This window comes from Piliocolobus tephrosceles, chromosome 19 (genome assembly GCF_002776525.5).
Source record: "Piliocolobus tephrosceles isolate RC106 chromosome 19, ASM277652v3, whole genome shotgun sequence".
NCBI lineage: Eukaryota > Metazoa > Chordata > Mammalia > Primates > Cercopithecidae > Piliocolobus > Piliocolobus tephrosceles.
Genome location: NC_045452.1, coordinates 44,279,846 through 44,300,156, shown reverse-complemented (window position 1 = coordinate 44,300,156; position 20,311 = coordinate 44,279,846). Strand labels below are relative to the sequence as shown.

The window sequence follows — 20,311 nt, the reverse complement described above, 5'->3', positions numbered from 1 at the left end:
GACAACCATGCCAGCCCCATCTCAGAAAAAGCTGCAGTGCGGAATGGTGAAGGGACTCCCTCTATTCCCCACAGCAGATCAGCAACAGAGCAGGGACAGACCTTCTGGCTCTTTGTAGACGACTGTTTTAACTACATGATAGTTAGAAACTATAACCCCCCCATCAATCTAGTTACCATATACTGACAAAACAAAAGACCTAGCTAAACCTCAAAAAAAGGTAGAAGTCATTGGAAAGCACATTGCCCAGATGGTTCTGGTGGGGAGCACCTTTGCCTGCTTATAGCTCTGTGAGATCCTCAGCTTGGTCAGATGGACTGGGGAGTCCTAACTTCATTTATGTCTTCTCTCCACCCTGAAACTATGCCAAAACAATCCCAAATCTCAAATAAAAGTTGGTGTCTGTTGTTGTAAATGTACAAATAACCCAAAGTCAAAATTAGGGATGGAAGTTACCATTCCTTTTGCTTTCTGTGTGTTGAGGTGGTCGTGAGGAGGAGGAAGGCTTTCAGGGACAAGCAGACGGCGACAGGGATCACACTGTCACCTGTGTGCGCCTTTTCTTCTAACGGCCTTAAACTGCCAAGTGGCTGCAACTGCAATGTGCTGATTTTAAACCCTTTTATGGGAAAGCACCATCCCCTTTTTGACTAGCATCACTTAAAATAATGAGTTAGATGCACTTGTATTATTCTGTCTTTCAAGTGGATTAAATGCACAGGCGCGCTCTCCTCCAGTCTCGCAAGCTTTGGCCTGGCTGTCTGAACCTCCAGATTAGACTGATGAGCACATGCCAGACAGCAATGAAACGCAATTACCCAGGCAAACTTTTGAAGGATTTGAGCCCTGGGGCACAGGCTGTTTACGAAAGACTAAAAGCACCGTTTGTGCTGAGCAGGACCAGTTGCCTCCGTCTTTTCCAGTTCTGGATCCTGCCTGCCACTGGACTGCAGGCAGGATTTCTGGGGGCCTGATAACATCAGGCTTCTGTCCGCACCTCAGCACCTCAGGGTCTTTGCTCTGTTTTTCAACAAGAAAATGCAAGTACCAACAAAAGCCTATTATAACATCTCCCTTTGTGTTCACTCTCTCTCTCTCTCTCTCGCTCATTGATTTATTTTTTTGTATTGTGTACTACCCTGAAAAAATGCAGCCAGGAATCATCCTATAGCTGACTGGCTGTGTAACTTCTTTGGAAATGAACAACCTTTCCAAAAAACAGGAACTTCCCGTCTTCTTTGAAAAAAAATTAAAAAGCAAACCAGTTTCAACAGCACCTCTGAATTACTTTCTCCTTGATTTGAACAAAAGAGGTTTCAGAGGAACAGAGGTGGAGGGAAGAGAAGACAAAGAATGGGCAAAGGGAAGGTTGATAAGGACAGTGACCACGGTCTCCTCTCTGCTGACCCACATTTTTGTTTGTTTGTTCGTTTGTTTTAGTCAACCGTGGGTGACACGGAGGTGTTGGAATGGTTTTTCATCCAACCAGCTGAAAATTAAAATGTAATTCTGCTGGGAGAATGGTGGGGAGGGGAGGGATTGGGGAAGGTTCCTTGGCTTTTGTAGTTGGTGTGAAGGAAGCACCAAGTGAAGCCAGCAGGATGGCAGCACTGAAATGCTCTAGGGCTGGGGCTGGGGGTCCTGAAGCCCCCACCACAGGGCAAAGGGTGGGTTTGGGAAAGAAGCTTCCATGAGGAGTGGGAAAATACAAGGGAAAGCAAGATAAAGAGTAAACTTGGAAGGATGGGTTTCAGAAGTGCTGGAACCAAGAACAATGTAGAATGCTTTTAGAGGAGGCCACACAGGGGCACACCTGCACACCAAGGAAGGAAGAAGAACGCCACTGCCAGGAGCTAGCAGTGAGTAGGGGTTGGGGTCCAAGGAAGTGGTGGGTATATCATGTACTCTTACTCTGGGGTCGAGATGTCTAATGAAACGTGGAAAGCAGGGTCAAGATTCAGAAGGCAGCCTCCGATGAGGCTGAGCAGTCTCTAGAGGAAGGAAAGAGGCTGGAATGAGAGAGTCTGGCCTCAGGGTGGGAATGGCAAAGGGCAATGGAATAGCTTAGTTAGCAGAAGGCTGTGAAAGTGATGAGGGCCAGAAAGCCAAGAATCATGGAGACTCCCTAGGCTCCTCCTTGTCACAAACAAGAAGAGAAAGGGCCCTAGAAGGGGCAGGTGGTGCCCACCAGACTCCCTCCCCAGGTTCCCAGCTGGGATCTGGGAAAGGAGACAGAAAGAATGGAGAAAGGAAACAGCCAAAGGGTCCCAGCAGAGAGTTGGTGCTTTGTAAGGAAAGAAATTGTTTAGGGCAGGAGATTCTGAAATTAAAACCTAAAATAAAGAGTTTTGACCTGCTATCCCAGGAGGAAGGAAAAATCCATCCTCAATGACTCATGCGAACCCCTTTCTCTATAGCTCTGGGCTAGGTTTGTGGGGGTCCCGGGAAGGAGAGAGTTCCTGCCCACCTGGAAGTCTCCTTCCAGCTGCTTGATCTCAGAACCCTGACATGCTCTGGGAAGAAGAGTGTGTAGCGGGTGGGGGCACACTCAGGGTTGCCTGCCTGGATGGCATCTCATCGGTGGTGGTTGAGTTTTGACTATCTTACAGCACAGATGGTGGGAAATCATAGCCATGACAGTTGGCGAAGCGGCACTCAAACATGCAGCCTATCTGGTAACAGCAGAAGGCAATGCATGGGGAAATGCCAAAGTGACAGAGACCAACAGATCAGTCAGGAGTCGGGAAGGGAGTCAGTCCTGGCCTCGGTGAGGACGAAGATGTTCTGGAGGAGATGGGGCAGGTGAGGTGCCCTGAAGAATGGCAGGATTTGGGGATGTGGTGGGGAGGAGAGGAAGGAACTTTCTGGGTAGGCATCCAGCATGGACCAAAGGTTGTGGGCAGGACTGGTGATGGGTGTTCAGAGATGAGGTCCAGCAGGAAGACGTGCAGCACTCAGCCACCTCAGTGCCCAGCCTCCCTCCTGTTCATTGGCTTGACTTTCTGATCATTTCAGAGCAAGAATGAGCTTCGGAAGAATGGAGTGCCTTGTGGCCCAGAACGAGGCAGGGAGGCCTGGCTAAAGAAGAGTCAGGAAACTGGTAGCTCCACTGTCTCCATAGGTATCAGGCCTCCCTGGCATCAGCTGGCCTGAAATAGCAACACCTGCTTCTTCGGCCACTTTCCTCCAAAGATGACATGTTCAGACAGGTTTCACCAGGAGTGCAGGGCTAAGGGAACCTATACCTATACAGTGCAGTCCCTGGACTCTCTGACAACCAAGGTATCAACAGTGAGCACATTGGGTCTTCACACGTCACTCAAGGTCACATAGAGGGGATTCAAACTCAGGCTGGAGTGTAGCCAGAAGTCCAGGTTGCCTATGCTCATTGCTATTCACCGTCTGTCACTCTGCTGCCTCTGAAAAGTTGTCCTTTTGTCCCCTCTGGGATTGTCAAATGACATACATATAGAGATACGAGGGTGGCTGAGCTACAAATGATTTATACTACAAAAAACAGACTGGCCCAACCTCATCTCTAGTAAGTCCTCAGTCTCAAATGAAATAAACAGCATGTGGATTTTCCCTGTTGTGTCTCTGAGGTCGAATTATGAGTCAGCAATGGGGCTTGGTGCTTAAATAAGTTGTGTATGGATGAGAAGGATAGGGCTACCTATTCCTTGTTTGAGTGACTGCTGGCACCTAAATGCCTCCCAGCTCAGGTAAAGCCTCCCTGATCACAAAGGGAGCTGGGAGATTTGTCGAGCTACTCAAGCCCTCAAGACATGGCCACTACATGTGTGAGAATTTCTTAGCTCCTCTACATAGGCTCCTTACTATTGGCTCTTGCAGTAAAGAGTGGTTTTTGATAACTCTGGGAAGCTCTTTTCCTGACGCCTATCCTGTGGGCCTCCACATTGTGTGGTCCTGTAATAGGAAGTCATTTCAGGGTGGCTTTGACTAAGGAATGGTCCTTCAGAGTGGTCATCACCCTTGAGGGGTGCCAGCCTGTACCCAGAAGGGCTCCTCCCCAGGGCTGCCTCACGTCAGGGCCTCTTGAGAACTGGATTTGCAAAGTGTCTGCAGACGTTTAAGTCCTGGTGGCCTGCTCTGTCTGCTCTCATCACAAGGGACAGGAAGGCTGAACCAGGACAGAACAGTTTGTGGTTTCATCAATGAATAATATGGAGCTGGGGACAAAGTCCCCTCTGCTTTCTGGGGCTGTCATTGAAATGTCAGCAGTGGAGGGAAAACCAGAAGAGAAAACCTCTCACTGACAGGCGCCCTCACAGTGGAAAGAGCTCAAGTTTCAGTGCTGGGGTGGGGTGGGGGCTGCCTATTCACCCCGCTTGTCCCCTGGGCTGCTCCACTCCCATCATGACTGGGAATTTATCCTACAACAGGCCACAAGCTCCTTGTTCTGCAGTAGGAAATTATCCTTCATAAGAGGGTGACTGTTAGTATTGTTTGTTTGTTTTTTAATTTCCAAAAGTAAGGAGAAGTTTATTAAATAAGAACAGGGGAAGGGAGGAGGGAGAAGGAGAGGGAAAGGGCCCGAGAGGCGGCTGACCCCAGCATTTCCCAAGTCTCCCCTTGGCTTCTCCCATCTCCCTTGTCCCAGACCCCCCTCCCCCTGGTTCTGAATGTGAAAAATAAGCAGCCTGCGCCTCCTCGACTGGAGATGTGTCTAACAAGGCCCTCATTGTCTCAGACAGGTGTGAGATTGGACTTGATTCGGGGCCAACACCTCCAGTTACTGAGCCAGCTCTGTGAGCCGAAAACATGCACCAGCCCTCCAGTAATACCACTGCAGCCAGCCAGAGACTCAACAATTTAAGGCTTAACACACACAACATAAATCAGAGGAGGATGGACCAGCCGACCGGCAGCTTCTTGGGCAGATGCCTGCAGACTGTCTGCAGATCATACCCTGCCTGTTTGGGTTATTTGAGACTCTTTTTCTGTAATATAAAGATGAGAAACTGGGTGGAGCAGCGTGCAGAGGCACACGGGTGTTTGTTCTGTCTTGTTCCAACAGCCCCTCTTTCGCCTAAGTGCTGTTTTGAAGGGACTGCTCAGGACGGTTCACATTGCTACATCCAAATCCTAGGAATGTGTCCAAGCTGGGGAGGAGGGGAAAGGAAAGCTGAGCACTCTGATATGGGCGATATCTGTGTGACCCTGGGCAAGTCTCTTAACCTCTCTGGGCTCATCCATCTTTTCTGCGATTCACTCATCTCTAGTGCTCAGAAGTTGAAAGTCACTGTAAGGAGTCCCCAAGTCAGAGGAGGTCATTACCTTGGGAGGAAACTCACAGCACCATTGAATGCTGTTTCTGAATGGATCCATGTCTTTGAGCAAGAAAAGTCTCTCCTCCTGATATCTGTTCTCAAATCTATGGTTCTCAGACTGCAGAGGCAAGCCCCGAGCGCCAGCCCCCGGGAGTGTGGTCATGACGGCAAGGGCCACACGCTACAGTAGGGGAAGATAGAGATGACAGGTCTGCACTGGTAGTTACTGCCACGCTCCAGTCTCTCCTCCTAATCAATTCTTAGATAAGTTTCATTGAGGAGGGAGGATTACCGAGTCACCATGTCTTAGTAAAGCGGGCAGGGAGGGTGGGGGGTCAGGGCGGCACCCAGAAGCCACCCGTCAATGCAGGAGCCTCCACTCTGGTGCCTCTGAGAGAAGGGCATTTAGTCTCTGCAAATTCCTGTGACATTCCAGGGTAGCTTTTGGCCCTGCCATTCGTCACCCTGACCCTGAATTCATGGACAAGGACGTGGCCGTCACAGGGACGCCTTCATCTGGTCCCAGCTCTCTCCCTCTCAGAGCCGTGTTCTCTGTAGGGAGCAACTGGCATGAAGTTTGGCAGTGGCATCCTGAGCCGGGATGACAGGACCATCAGTCAGCACCAGCGTCCCACCCCTCCTGGCCTCAGCCTGCCAAAGCGGCCTCGCATTCCCACAGCTGTGGCTCCGGCCTCTGCCCCGTCACACTCGCACACCTGTTTGCTGTCCTGCTTCTGGCCTGCCAGCCCAAGCCACAGCCCCAAGCAGGCTTAAAGGGCCGGGCTTGTGGGAGGAATTGGCACAGGATGGTATTTACTCAGAATCACAAAGGAAGGTGAAACTTGATTAAAAGAAATCCTTTTGTAGCTGCTTCATTAAAAACACCAAAGAGGCTGACCATTCGCATTTGTTCGATGTGTCCAATTCATGCAAGTAATGGGACAGGTTGGGGTTCACCCTTGCCTGCTACCCACGTGGACTTTGTGATCAGGAAGTGACCTGTCAGTCTCCTGTAGCTAGTTGTCTCCAACAGGGAGCAGGGCTGGGGTGCTGGGTGGGGCTGTGGAGGGTGGGCATGACTTTGAGGAGGATGTCTCTTCCTTGCTGGATGGGGCTGAGGAGAATGGGTGTGGCTTTGAGGAGGATTTCTCTTCCTTGCATGCTTTAAGGATTCTTCCTACAGCCAGGCATGGTGGCTCATGCCTGTAATCCCTGCACTTTGGGAGGCCGAGGTGCACAGATCACCTGCGGTCAGGAGTTCGAGGTGAGCCTGGTCAACATGGTGAAACCCCATCTCTACTAAAAATACAGATATATATATATATATATAATACTACATATATTATACTATATATATATATTAGCTGGGGGTGGTGGCAGGCTCTGTAATCCCGACTCTGTAATCCCAGCTACTCGGGAGGCTGAAGCAGGAGAATACCTTGAACCTGGGAGGTGGAGGTTGCAGTGAATCTGGGTGACAAGAGTGAAATACTGTCTCAGAAAAAAGAAGAAAACAAAAAGATCACTCCTCCTTAGCACGAATTCAACATTTTAAAAATGGAGACTCAGAAGCAGCATAGGATACTGAACCCGACCATGGGACCTAGCATCTCCCCGAGATGGTGTCTCTCCAGGAAAAGGCAGTGTGAGGGACAGCATGGTTCAGTGTCCAAGTGAATGATCCACACCAACCCCAGAGACTGTTCCGAGGCTACCTCTGAGGCAGAACCGAACCAGCCAATGGGAAGAACACTGGGCCAGGAGCCCGAAAACCTAGATGTTAGGTCCGCCTCTAATTGAGAAAATCACTGAAACTCCCTGGGCCTCGAGTGTCTCATGAGTAAAATATAGGGCTTTGAGCAAAGAAGTTTAAGGTCCTTTCAACTTTAACAATTTACCATTTGGTCTTGTGGAACCCTGGTTATGGGAAGTTCTCCTGTTTGGGTTTATGCAAGGAAACAAAACTCAAATGAAAATACCACTAAAACCACCAATACCTTTATCCACTCTGGGGCTATAATCACTCCTGAGGAATAAGGAGACACCAGGAGAATTATCACAGAGTAGCTGTGTGACTTGGAGAGGATCAATGGGTATAACCAACTGGCGATACAACAATGCCACCAATAAGAGCATATAAATAGCAGTAATAGTGAAAAGAATAACACTGACCATTTATTAAGTATTGAAAGTGTACCGGGATCCATGCTAAATTTTTGATAAAACTGTATCTCAATCCTTGCAAAGACTTTGTGAGGGATTAATAAATACACACAACGCTTTCCATGTGCTACGCATCAAGTGATTTCTTCATGTTATCTCATTTAATCCTCACAATTCTCCCATGAGTTAGGAACTATTATTGTTATGATGGTTTGCATAGGGGGAGCAGTGACACGGGGCATTACAGACCCATATTCTGCCTTCCTCACAACGTGCATTCTGAGGGCTGCCATCTCTCTTCTGAGTCCCTTCTGAGGATGAGATGGAAAGGTCAGCTCTATCTTGGCTGGGGAGAGGGATGGATAGAAGAACTGACTTATGCCTTAACATCTCCAGGCTGCTGTGTCTTCCTCTGAGGGAGCCATTAATGACCAGGGAGAAAGTTAGAAAATAAGGACAATTCTTTATAGAGCGGCGAATGCATTCCCCTCCCCTACCCCAAGGCGTGAAAGAATCAAATGAGGAAATCAGGAAGAGATTCTGGAATAGGAATAACAAGATTTCCCTTCCCTTCCACCTGAATTGGCCATCAGTAATTTTGCACAAATTCAATTCTGAAGTCATGCTTCGTAATTTGTGGTAAATCATATTAAATTAAACAGATCCATGTCTGGACAACGACTGCTCTCATTTAGGAACATATGGTGGCTCACAGCCTCTCACACAGCTAAACTATAAATGCTCCTTCAAAATCAGCAGCAGAGTGAGGGGCTCTGGGACAACCCTACTGGTTTTCCTGAGAATATTAGTTAGGAGTGACCATTAATTCATGGGAACTGCAGTATCCAGAATGATAGAATGTTAGTGTTTAAGACAACCTGGTTAATCACTTATGTGATAGATGAGGGCCTGGGACTTGGTGGTAAAGGAAACAGTGCTGGGTCACGTGAAAACAGAGCAGACACCACAGGCAGGACCTTCCGGGCAATCCTTCCCCCTAACCATGTCATGCACCTACAGGTGACTGGTGGTGGGGATTCAATGAACCAACAACATTGGTCTGTTCTACAAATACGAGCCATCATTATTTTATTACTCCCTTCGGTAAACATGTGAGCCAGGCAATGTCCTTGTCATAATCTTGCTGTCACAACTGCTGTATGATAACCCAGGTATAGACACAATCACAAACAAAGGCTACCATTTTAAAATGGGGAAGTGGGTGAGTCTTATGCCTCAAAAGCTTCTGCATTCATCTTTAAGATACCAGCCTCGCTGGATGACCAATAGAAGTGTGTCTTAAAACTCAGGCAATTATGGCTGTTACACGTAGTGGGCGATTTACAACAAAGTATAGATGAAGATTAAACGGCCTTGAGATGAGAGAGCTAAATAAACCACTTAATGGGCAGAAAGGCCAAGTCGAGCCCTTGAGCTTATGCTGACTTTTACAGATATTTTAATAACTTTATCATTATATAATCTGCCATCTGATATGTGCAGAGAGATGCACTAATGGAGTGAGAGTGGCCACAACAGTGTAATAATCCCATGAGACTGAATCAAACCACCATGTTCGCTTCCCTCATATGACCTGCAACTCCAGGAAGTGCAATCCCTAGTCACATTATTTCTTCCTCCTTTTTTATCTTGAGATGTTCTTTAAAAAAAAATCCCAAAGCAAGTGTACATATGTAGTCCTTCCAGTGATATAAAGAGGAACCGTCACAGCATAAGCTCTCTGGGTCTTAGATCTGGCTTTGGAATGACTCAGGTTGAACACACAAAGCCGTAAGGTAAAGAGGACATCATCCATAGCAGGAACTGGCAATTTACAGGGCTGGGAGACTTCACCGTCCCAGATGGGTGAGCTCCTGATACTGAAGTTAGCACTGACTCAGCGAGGGCCGTGAGGCTTGACTGACAGATCTTCCCTAACTGACACCAACTGCAGGATCTCACAGTGTCCTCCATACTTCCAGGAGGATTCAGCTGGACACTACAGTGGCCCAAGTCTTATTAAACGGAACTGACAATGTTGACTTACAAAGGCTCAGATTCAGTGACCCAGTTCAGATTGGGTGGAAGAACCAAGATGGTTGAGGAATTAAGCACCATTTCCATTCCTGGTGGTTTTTTTTTTTTTTTTAGATGAAGTTTCACTCTTGTCACCCAGGCTAGAGTACAATGGCCGGATCTCGGCTCACTGCAACGTCCGCCTCCCAGGTTCAAGCGATTCTCCTGCCTCAGCCTCCCAAGTAGCTGGGATTACAGGTGCCCGTTACCATACCCAGCTAATTTTTGTATTTTTAGTAGAGATGTGTTTTGCCATGTTGGCCAGGCTGGTCTCGAACTCCTGACCTCAGGTGATCCACCCACCTCGGTCTCCCAAAATGCTGGGATTACAGGCGTGAGCCACCGTGCCCAGCCCCTGGTGTGTTTTAAAGCTCAAGTTTCATGCCATCCCATAGGTGTTAGGTGACATCAGACTCACAGGTCAGGATCACCATCTCCTCTTCCCTCTGCCCATACTGATTCCCTCCAGGAAAGAAAGTAGGGAATTTCATCTTTAAGAACAAGAATCCCCTTCCAAAAAGGTTAATTCCCATAATAGGATCTATGGAGATCAGAATTGGAAGACACTTTTCAAAATCTTGAAACCCTATTGAGAAACTGCTAAACCCTAGACATGACCCTAAGGTCATATGGAATAATGATGGCGCCCAGAATTGTGCCATCTTGTGTCTGGAGGCAGTGGCTGTCTTTTCTGCTCAATCTTTCCTACCCATGATTCAGTCGACATTTAGTCAAACCTTCAGTCAAGCATTTAGCGCCATTGTTCTGGTTTCTCTTAAAACAGAAAATGGTCTGTCCCATGCCATTTAGGGGAGCGTGAACTGGCTAAAACTCAACCTGAAGACTTTCCATAGCTTGCTAATCAGAAATAACCCGAATAAGAGGTGGTACATTCTTCCCCTATCAATTCTCAGGAGTGCACAGAGAGACAAAAAATAAACACGGTTGGCCAATGTTTGTTTTTAGGGCGAGTTCTATACTATTTTTCTATTATTATTTTGCTTTATTTACTGTGGTTGGTAACTGAATCTCTAACATCAAAACATGAGATGTTCCGCCAGAAAGAGATTACGGAAGAAAAGTCTATGAAAAGAAACTGGGTTTGTCAGTGAAGATTTTATTTACAGGAGTTTTGCAATCAGTATCTTTAATCTCCATAACAATTGAGCTGTTCTACTGCTTTGAAGGCAAGTGTTCAATAATGAGAAGGTCCCTGTTAGGCTAAGTCTTGGAAGGAGGAATGTAACAGGGCTGGTGACAACTGAGGCAGGTGAAACCTTCTGCCTCTGTCAATTTCCCAAAAAGTCAGGGTGGGGTGTTCTAAGGGTCAAAGGGAAATAAGCAAAGACAGAGGTAATGAAAATCCCTCCACATCATTTAAATCACAAATATTGGATTTTAAAGAGCCCTAAAATAACTGAATGCGAGTGGGTCTGAATTTCTGTTCCATAAGGCAAGGAAAAATCATGCAGACGAGTAAAACCAACTCAGTCTGGAGAACTACGCCTAATAAGAAAACCCAAGCAGTAGCTTTCTAAGAATACAAAAAGTAGCTTTCTAAGTAGAGCTGTTTTTCATATTAGCGTATATTGTTTGTTCTTCCTCTCAATACAAACTTTTGGTAAACTTTGATACTACTTCATGACTACAGTAAAAGTTTCTTTTTTAAATGTCCAAATTTGAAAGGCTATCTTCAGGTGATTTGTAAATCACCATCCTTTTGAAATGGGTGCGTAGTCAACAATGCCTGGCAATAAAGTCACTTTTTTAAAAGGCAGCTTGCTTCAAAACAATAGTGACATGCCTGACTTTGGGTGGTCAAATTCTTGAGTCCATCCCAACTCTCTGGCTTTGGTCATCATGTCATCTTCTGTTCCTACCACCTAAGCTGTCATGAGTTTTTGGAGGCTAGGGCAAGAGGTACCTGCGCCTCCTGTTTTCCCATCTGGCACTGCTCCCTGGACACAGGGAAGACAGCTCTTTCTCTATCACTGTCAGGACCTCTGGTTCCATCAGCATAGGTGCTCTAGAAAACATTAAGAAATATCTGATCTCATCTAAAAACAATCATACATTTTTCTGGCTGGGAAATAAAAGTACTACGATTTTGGGTTCAAACAAATGATGGACTGAGGTTATAGTAACACGATTGGGGTATCTGTGCATGAGATGTTCAGTTCACATGAACCTATCCACCATGTTTGTTCTGGGGGATGAACTTGGGAGAGTTATCTCTGGACTCACCTGCTGTGCCTGGTCAATGGTCTGATGTCCCCTATCTTTTGTACAAAGATACAGCCGTTTGAACGGTGACTCCAGAAAAGATATATCCACTTCCTGACCCCCAGAACTGTGAATGTGACCTTATTTGGAAAAGGGCCTTTGAAGCTATAATTAAGTGAAGGATCTTGAGTTCATCATGAATTACCTGGGTGGGTCTCAACATAGTAACGTGCATCCTTATGAGAGACAAAAAGGAGATGACACAAAGGAGGTCATATAAAAAGGGAAGAAGAGGTTGGAATGATACAGTCTGATATTGTCACAAGCCAAGGAATGCCACCAATGGCTGGAAGAGACAAGGAAGTATCCTCCCCTCGAGGCTTCAGAGAAAGTATGGTCTTGCCAACACTTTGATTTTGGACTTCTGGCCTACAGAACTAAGAGAGAATACATTTCTGTTGTTTTAAGCCACCAAGTTTGTGGTTATTTGTTAAAACAGCCGCAGGAAACTAATATACTTGTGCTGCGGTTTGACTGTGTCCCTCAAAAGTTCACATGTTGGAAACTTGGATCCCACTGTGGTGGTGGTGAGTGATGGGGCCTTTGCAGGGAGCAAATGGGTCATGAGGATTCTACCCACATAAATGGATTAATGCCATCATCATATGAGTGGGTTATTGCTGAAGTGCCTTTGTTATAAAAGCAAGCTCTCTCTTGCATATGCTTTCTTGTGCCCCTTGCTTTCTGCCATGGGTTAATGCAGCAAGGACCCCACCAGATGCCAGCACCATGTTCTTGGACTTCCCAGCCTCCAGAACTGTATGAAATAAATTTCTTTTCTTTTTCATTTTTTTGAGACAGAGTCTCACTCTGTCACCCAGGATGGAGTACAGCAGCATGATCTCAGCTCACTGCAACCTCCACCTCCCCGGCTCAAGCGATTCTCCTGCCTCAGCCTCCTGAGTAGCTAGGACTCAGGTATGTGCCACCATGCCCAGCTAATTTTTTTTATTTTTATTTTTAGTAGAGATGGGGGTTTCATCATGTTGGCCAGCCTAGTCTTGAACTCCTGACCTCAAGTGATCTGCCTGCCTTGGCCTCCCAAAGTGCTGGGATTACAAGCATGAGCCACTGTGCCTGGCTGTGAATTAAATTTCTTTTCTTTATAAATTACCCAGTCTCAGGCATTTGTTTTAACAAAAGAACTAAGACAGAAAGTTGGTACCAAGAAGTGGGGTTGTTACTACAACAAATACCTGAAAGTGTGTAAGTGGCTTTGGAACTGCATAACTGTGAAGGCTGAACAAGTTTGGAGGTGCAGGCTAGAAAAAGCCTACATTGCCAAGAACAGTTCTGCCATTAGGGGCAATTCTGGTGAGGGGTCTGAAAGAAGACCTCAGAACTAGGGGAAGTCCAAATCTTCGTAGAGATTACTTAAGTGTCTGTGACCAGAGTGCTGGTAGAATGCTGGTAAAGGCCATTCTGATGAGGCTGCAGATAGAAATGAGGAACAAGGTATTGGAAACTGGAGTAAAGGCCATATTTATAACATATAAGGTTGCAAAGAGCTGGGTGAAATTGTGTCTGTGTCCTAGGACTTAATGTAATGCAGAACTTAAGAGGGATGAACTAGGATATTTGTGGAAGAAATACCTAAGCAGCAAAGCATTGAGGCTGCTGTGTGGCTACTTTTAACTACATATAGTGAGATGTGATAGCAAAAGAATGACTTAAAGATGAAATTTGCAATTAAAAGAGAAGCAGAATGGAAAGATTTGGAAGATTCGCAGCCTGGCCACATAAAGAGTGAAAGTGTATTTGGGAGAGAGTACTAAGGGTATGGCCAAGCAACCATTTGCCAAAGAGATTAGTTTGCATGTGAGGAAGCCAGATTCTACTCAATCCAAACAATGGGAGAAAGACCCCCAAAAGCATTTCAGAGATCTTTGAGGTTGCTCCTCCCATCATAAGCCCAGAGCTCTAGGAGGGTAGAATGATTTTAGGGGACAGGCCTGGGGCACCCTTCATGGGCTCACGGCCCAGGGCTGCCTCTAGTCTCTGCTTCCTGCATCCTGGTGCAGCACACCTTGGTCACCCCAGCTGTGACTTCAGTGCGCCTAGGTGTAGCCTAGGCTGCCATTCTGAAGGGCACAAATAGTATGCCTTGATGGTCTCTGTGTGGTGCTAATTCTGTAGGCATGCAGAATACATACTGTGGAAGCAAGGCTTCCTCCAACTGGATTACGAAGGATGCCACAGACTGCCTAGAAGCTCAGGCCAAGACTTACTATGGGGAATACCACTGCAGACAGTACCTACCAGGGCAATGTTGAACAGAAATGTGGGGTTGAAGCTGCCACAGAGAGTGCCCACTAAGGCTATGCCTAATGGAGACACAGAATTGGGGCTATCCCTGAGAACCCAGAACTGTAGAGCCACCAGTGTACAATTCCAGCCTGGTAATGCTGCAGATGTAAGACTTCAGCTTGAGAGAGGTGAAGTTTGGGCTGAGCCCAGCAAAACTGTAGGGGCAGGGCTACCCAAGTCCTTGGGGGCCTAGCCTTAGCCCCATTGTATCCAGAAGGCAGAACATGTAGTCAAAGGAGATTATTCTCCAGTTTTAAGACTTAAGATTGTTTACCCTGTTGGATTTTGAACTTCTTTGGGACCAGTTACCCCTATTTTCTTGCCTATGTCTCTCTTTTGGAGTGGTAATTTCTACCTTGTGTCTGTCCCATCATTACATTTTGCAAGTATTGAAGAAAACTTGTTTTGATTTCACAGCCTCAGAGTTAATGGAATGTGCTTTAAATTTTTCCTTGCATCTCACCCATATCTGGTTTAGACAAGACTTTGGACTTTCAACTTTTGAGTTAATGCTGGAAAGAGTTAAGACTTTGGGGACCACTGGGATGGAATAAATGTCTTTTTAAGGCCGGGCGCAGTGGCTCAAGCCTGTAATCCCAGCACTTTGGGAGGCCGAGACGGGCGGATCACAAGGTCAGGAGATCAAGACCATCCTGGCTAACACAGTGAAACCCCATCTCTACTAAAAAATACAAAAAACGAGCCGGGCGAGGTGGCGGGCGCTAGTAGTCCCAGCTACTCGGGAGGCTCAGGCAGGAGAATGGCATAAACCCGGGAGGCGGGGCTTGCAGTGAGCTGAGATCCGGCCACTGCACTCCAGCCTGGGCGACAGAGCGAGACTCCGTCTCAAAAAAAAGAAAAAAAAAAAATGTCTGTTTAAAATGAGAAGCACATGAATTTGGGGAGGTCAGAGGTGGAATGCTATGGTTTGAATGTGTCTTCTCAAAAGTTCATATGTTGGAAACTTGGTTGCCATCCTGGCAATGTTGAGAGGTGGGGCCTTTGGGAGGTGATTGAGTCATAAGGGCTCCATCCTCACAAATGAATTAATGCTACCATTGAGGGAGTAAGTTAGTTATCATGGAGGTGGCTTTGTTATAAAAGCAAGCTCTCTCACAGATGCTCTCCTGCCCTTCCACCTATCTGCCATGGGATGACTCTCAGCAGATGATGGCACTGTACTCTTGGACTTCCCAGCCTCCATAACTGTGAGCCGAATAAACTTCTTTTCTTTATATATTACTCAGTCTATAATATATAAGACTAAGACAACTTGATATTATTGATGTTGATCATAACAGCTAACGGTTTTTGCATGTTAACCATGGGCTGGCTCTAATGTCCGCTGCTTTATGTTTCACAACGGTCCTAGGATTTTGCTAGCATAAGTATTACTCCCCTTTTGCAGATAGGAAAACTAAGGCTTTAAAAGGTTAAGTGACTTGCCAAAAGTCCTATAGTGAATGTGGTAGAAACGAAGGCAGTCTGCCTGCTGAGCCCTCATTCTTTCTTAGCCACTATGGTCTGCTATCTTTCTTGGCTATTAGATTCCCAGCTCAAGCCTTCTGATATGTGGCCATCAATATCAAAGACATGCTCCAACTACATCTTTGCTGAAACTATTATTCTTCCAAATGAAACCTTTTAGTGCATGGGTGTGCTGGCCTACATATTTACAAGCATAAGGAGAACGTTCAGAACATATGCAGTGTACAGAAGAAATATTTTATCATTAAGATCAAGCCCTGCAGTGAATCTCCGCAGTCATCCCACTGGTTTTCATTTCCTCTCTCTCTCCCTTCTTTCCTTTAATGATTTTTATTTATTCCTGTGAACACCTGATTCAGGCTTGTTTTCAGGGTAAGATTTTAATGCTGTAGACCTGGAAAGGCTCTTACACCCTACTACACCTTGTTAAAAGTTATTTTTAAATAAAATCATTCACCTTTCATGTGTATAGCCTATCATATAAATTAATTTCTCACACTCTGAATATGTTGCTTTGTGTAACCATTAAATGACCATTTATAGATTTACATATGAGGATTTCTAGTGTCTGATTGCAGCCTCCACTTCCAAGGTAATAAAAAAGCCCCTACCCCCTTTGTTTTTAAACTTCAAATTGCTAGAAGAATAAGGAAGAGAGGGAAGGAGAGGGAGAGAGAGAGAGAAAGGAAAGCAATGCAATGCAGTTGGATATTTTACCTCCAAGGCAGGAAAGAGGATTTATCTTCTTCTCCTACAGGAAGGTGGAAAGGTTTTCTTCCTTTTGTCTATCCAGATGATAAAGAGAGAATCAGACGGACTTAAATAACTCCATACAACTGAGAAAGAGTCATTTCAGTATCTCAGAGTTTTGCAGACAGCAGCACCAGAATATAGACCTTCCTAAGTAACTTTAATTTTGGGGGAAAATCATTAGCAAGACAAAAGTTACTTGGAATACTAAAAGTCAAGAGATGATCTGAGAGGTCAGGGGTCCCTCTTGGCCATATGGAACTCTCAAAGTGAGGCAGGCACACTCATAAAAGTGGATCAGATGTTGACTGGGTTTGGATGATAAGTGCTTGGTCCCAGTGAACTTCAAAAGTAGGGAAGCAATGGCCCCAGTAAACAGAGGGGCTGGTAAGCCTTCTCCCTGCTTGTATACCCTCTTTCACTCCTATTTAGAGATGCACTCTTCTGAGTTTTCTATTCTCCCAGACTTTACAAATGAATGCACATGTACCAAAGGAGACAGTTTATTAAGGTGTCTACCACACAGCCTGGCCCCAAAATTCTTCTTATTATCATCAACATCTAATTATAACAGAACACATTCAATACAGGAATGCCAAGTGAGTGGATAGCCCAACACTTCTTCCATCCCTCCTTTGGTGACTGCGATTCTTCTCGACACTGGTCAGCCCTGTAGTAAATCGATCCTTGACACAAGAGTGCATGCCCAGGGAACGGCCTCCCCACTTGCACTGGCTCTGTAGCAAGGAAGGTCTGGGTTTGCGTCCAAGTTCATCACTTACAATCTTTGAGATATTGGGCAATTTTTAACCTCTGAATTTCGATTTCTCTGTCTATAAACCATACCATAGGATTGTTGAGGGAATGGAATGATATATACAAATGTCTGACCCATGTCAAAATAGCTCACAACTGGCCCAGTTAAAGAGTTAAACCTTGGCCGGGTGCGGTGGCTCACGCCTGTAATCCCAGCACTTTGGGAGGCTGAGATGGGCGAATCACGAGGTCAGGAGATCGAGACCATCCTAGCTAACACGGCGAAACCCCATCTCTACTGAAAATACAAAAATTAGCTGGGCGTGGTGGCGGGTGCCTGTAGTCCCAGCTACATGGGAGGCTGAGGCAGAAGAATGGCGTGAACCTGGGAGGTGGAGCCTAAGTGAGTGGAGATCGTGCCACTGCACTCCAGCCTGGGCGACAGAGCGAGACTCCGTCTCAAAAAAAAAAAAAAAAAATAGAGTTAAACCTTCCTCCTACATGTTTATGACAACCAGCATGCAGAAGAACAACAAAATGGGCTTCCTAGTTTATCTAGGTTTCAGTTTTCTGTACCAGCATCTATTACTCCATCCTCATATTCCCAGAAAGGAGGAAATTATGACACCTTAAATGTGATACATCATATTTGGTCAATCAGGGGTGAAATTTTAAAATCACTCACTCGGGTTGCCCTAACCCCTTTCTAGGAGGGAGTTGTGACTGAACCAGGCATCAGTACCACCAGCTCTAGAATCTACCCTGTTCTATCTTTTGAAATAAATTAAGAAAGAATTCTAAGACTTGGATCATAGAAGTTAACGATGGTGTCTTGACTGGGAGAAACGTGTAGACCAAGGGTCTACTCATGACAAAATGGCTTTCTAGTCAAGTTTAAGACGTGGTAAAATAGGAAGTTGAAATAAACCTCAGCCCTTTAATAGTGAAGACCTCAACAAATAAACAGTGGTTTAGTGGCATGGCAACCTGCCCCCTCTCAATCTGTACCACGCTTCAGATAATTTGAGATGTCTATTTTGAGTGACCCTCCAGTACATGTGATTCTAGGTAAGTACTGGTGCTATTCTATATCAGTATTTTCTTGCTGACAGAGTTAGAGGAGCTGGCATAACCCTTCCAATAAAGTCCTAGCACGGTAGGGTTCCTGAGCCTCTCTATAAATCCCAGCAAGCTCTCCAAACCCCCAGTTACTGGCATTTCTATAAAGCTGAAAAACATTCATGCTTCTGGACAGCACCGCTGTAGAACTGCTCTGACAAATTGGATATTTTTCTGACAACTACCACTGCCATTTCAAAGACAGCCATAAACACATGCTGTATTTCTTGAAGTATCTTTGTAAATATAACATAGAAACTTCAGGGCTGAGCCTGGAAAATAAGCATTTTCCTACATGTCAAGAACAAACTGAAGGTCTTGGCTGAACAACACTTGCATATTATGCCTGTTAACTTTCCAATTTCAGGAGAAAGAGCCCAAGGGTCTACTCAAAACATGATTAGTGGAAAACAGCGTTTTCTTATAGGAAAGAAACAACAAAAGGAAAAGGAAAAGTGGTTTCACATGAAAATATTCTGGATGCTTATTTTTCAAAAGTTGTTCCTGAAATTTTACAAGTGAAGTACTAAATATCAAATTCATATTTTGGAAGGAAAGAACACAAGCAATATAGTTCACACATTCTTCCGAGTAGCAACCAAGCCCCTGGGGAACTCTAAAAGGGAGTTATGATTTCTTAAATGTTGCAGAAGTAAAAAGTTTTCATGAGGAACAAGAGGGGCGATGCTTAGTGTTAAACCTGATACTCTGCTAAGCATATAGGACTCCAAAGAGCTGACGAATGCCCATCACACGGTCCACAATAATGCTTTTGCCCAGGAGCTTCAGGATGAGAATTCAATGCGCAACTTGCCCCCATTTGTTTTGGTTGTTGTTAAAGAGGCATATCTGATGAAGAAGGAAATCAGATTAGATTCACTCTTCACCAAAAAACAAATAGAGCAACTCGATGGTGACAATTTCAATTTTCTCCCATGGGGCTGAATTTTCCATTGCCTTTAAAAATGCTCAAGACTTTTTGTTCCCGTATCAGCAGAAAAAGGCAAATCCCTTAATCAACCTAGTAGTATAAATGGCCAGCTGGGCAATGAGAGACTAAGAAAACAGTCTTCCTTTCGATTTTACACATGAATAGATGACGACAATTAGCTTAAATGACCTTAAAGGCAAGATGAAAGAATCTCCTTGAGAGCTGTATCCTCTTCGGAAGCAAAGTATTGTTTCGCCCCAAGCCCAGCTCGCTCACTTAACAAACCATTTAACTTAATTTAGCACATCTGTTTGTATTTTGGAATTTAAAAAAAATCAATGTACACATTTGAAGTCATTATTAATGATTATTACGTAACAGGAAACCAATGGTTTCATGGATCCTCTTCCTAAATACACCTAAATGAACCTATAGATGACAGGCAGCCCCCCAAAACATCAAGTTTTCGGTTTCTGTTTGTTTACAAAAGGGTTACTCCACAGAGAGGCCACTTAGCTGTGTGCATAGTATCTTCTTGGAAGATTGATTTGGAAATTTTCCAGTCAAGTAAAAGAGCCTCCCTGAGAAACCTAACTGTGAGAGCGAATGGCATGGGCTGTCAAGCTCTATGGGAGACAGTGGACCTGCCTTTTGAGAACCCATGTTTTAACCCAAAAGAGAGAGCTATTGGCCTGGAAACCCAAAAGAACAGATGATATTTGTCTATCCCACAATACAACTCACATACAGAAAATGCCTGGGGAAGCTAATTCCTGCTGCCCGAGAGGGGCAAGGAGCTCCCACATGGATTGCTGGCCACCTGCCCTTTCCCCCAGATGTGTTGCTTATCTTTTCCTTAACAAGCCTGCTACTTTGAGAAAGAAATATTACTGTAAACCATATCACACACAGCTGCATCCTGCATGGCACAGAGAAAAGTCTGCATTTTGGATTTCTGAAACGGTATCACAGAGCAAACAGTCATTGACGTCACTGGTTCTACAGTGTAAATGAACTTCTTGTGTTATCTAATTGGGCACAGTGGGCCTCAGGCAATTATTGCATCTTACAGTGCTTTAGTAATTGCCAGCTAGCCCCACGGGACAGGGGGACCTGCATTCTATATTGATAGGCAAATAACACCCTT

The 20,311-nt window shown here is 45.3% G+C and overlaps 1 protein-coding gene across 6 annotated transcripts in view; it reads right to left on the bottom strand.

The window, feature by feature from the left end:
- Positions 1-20,311, bottom strand: part of RUNX1 (RUNX family transcription factor 1) — a 259,999-nt gene that overhangs the window by 25,980 nt on the left and 213,708 nt on the right. The window lies entirely within an intron of this gene.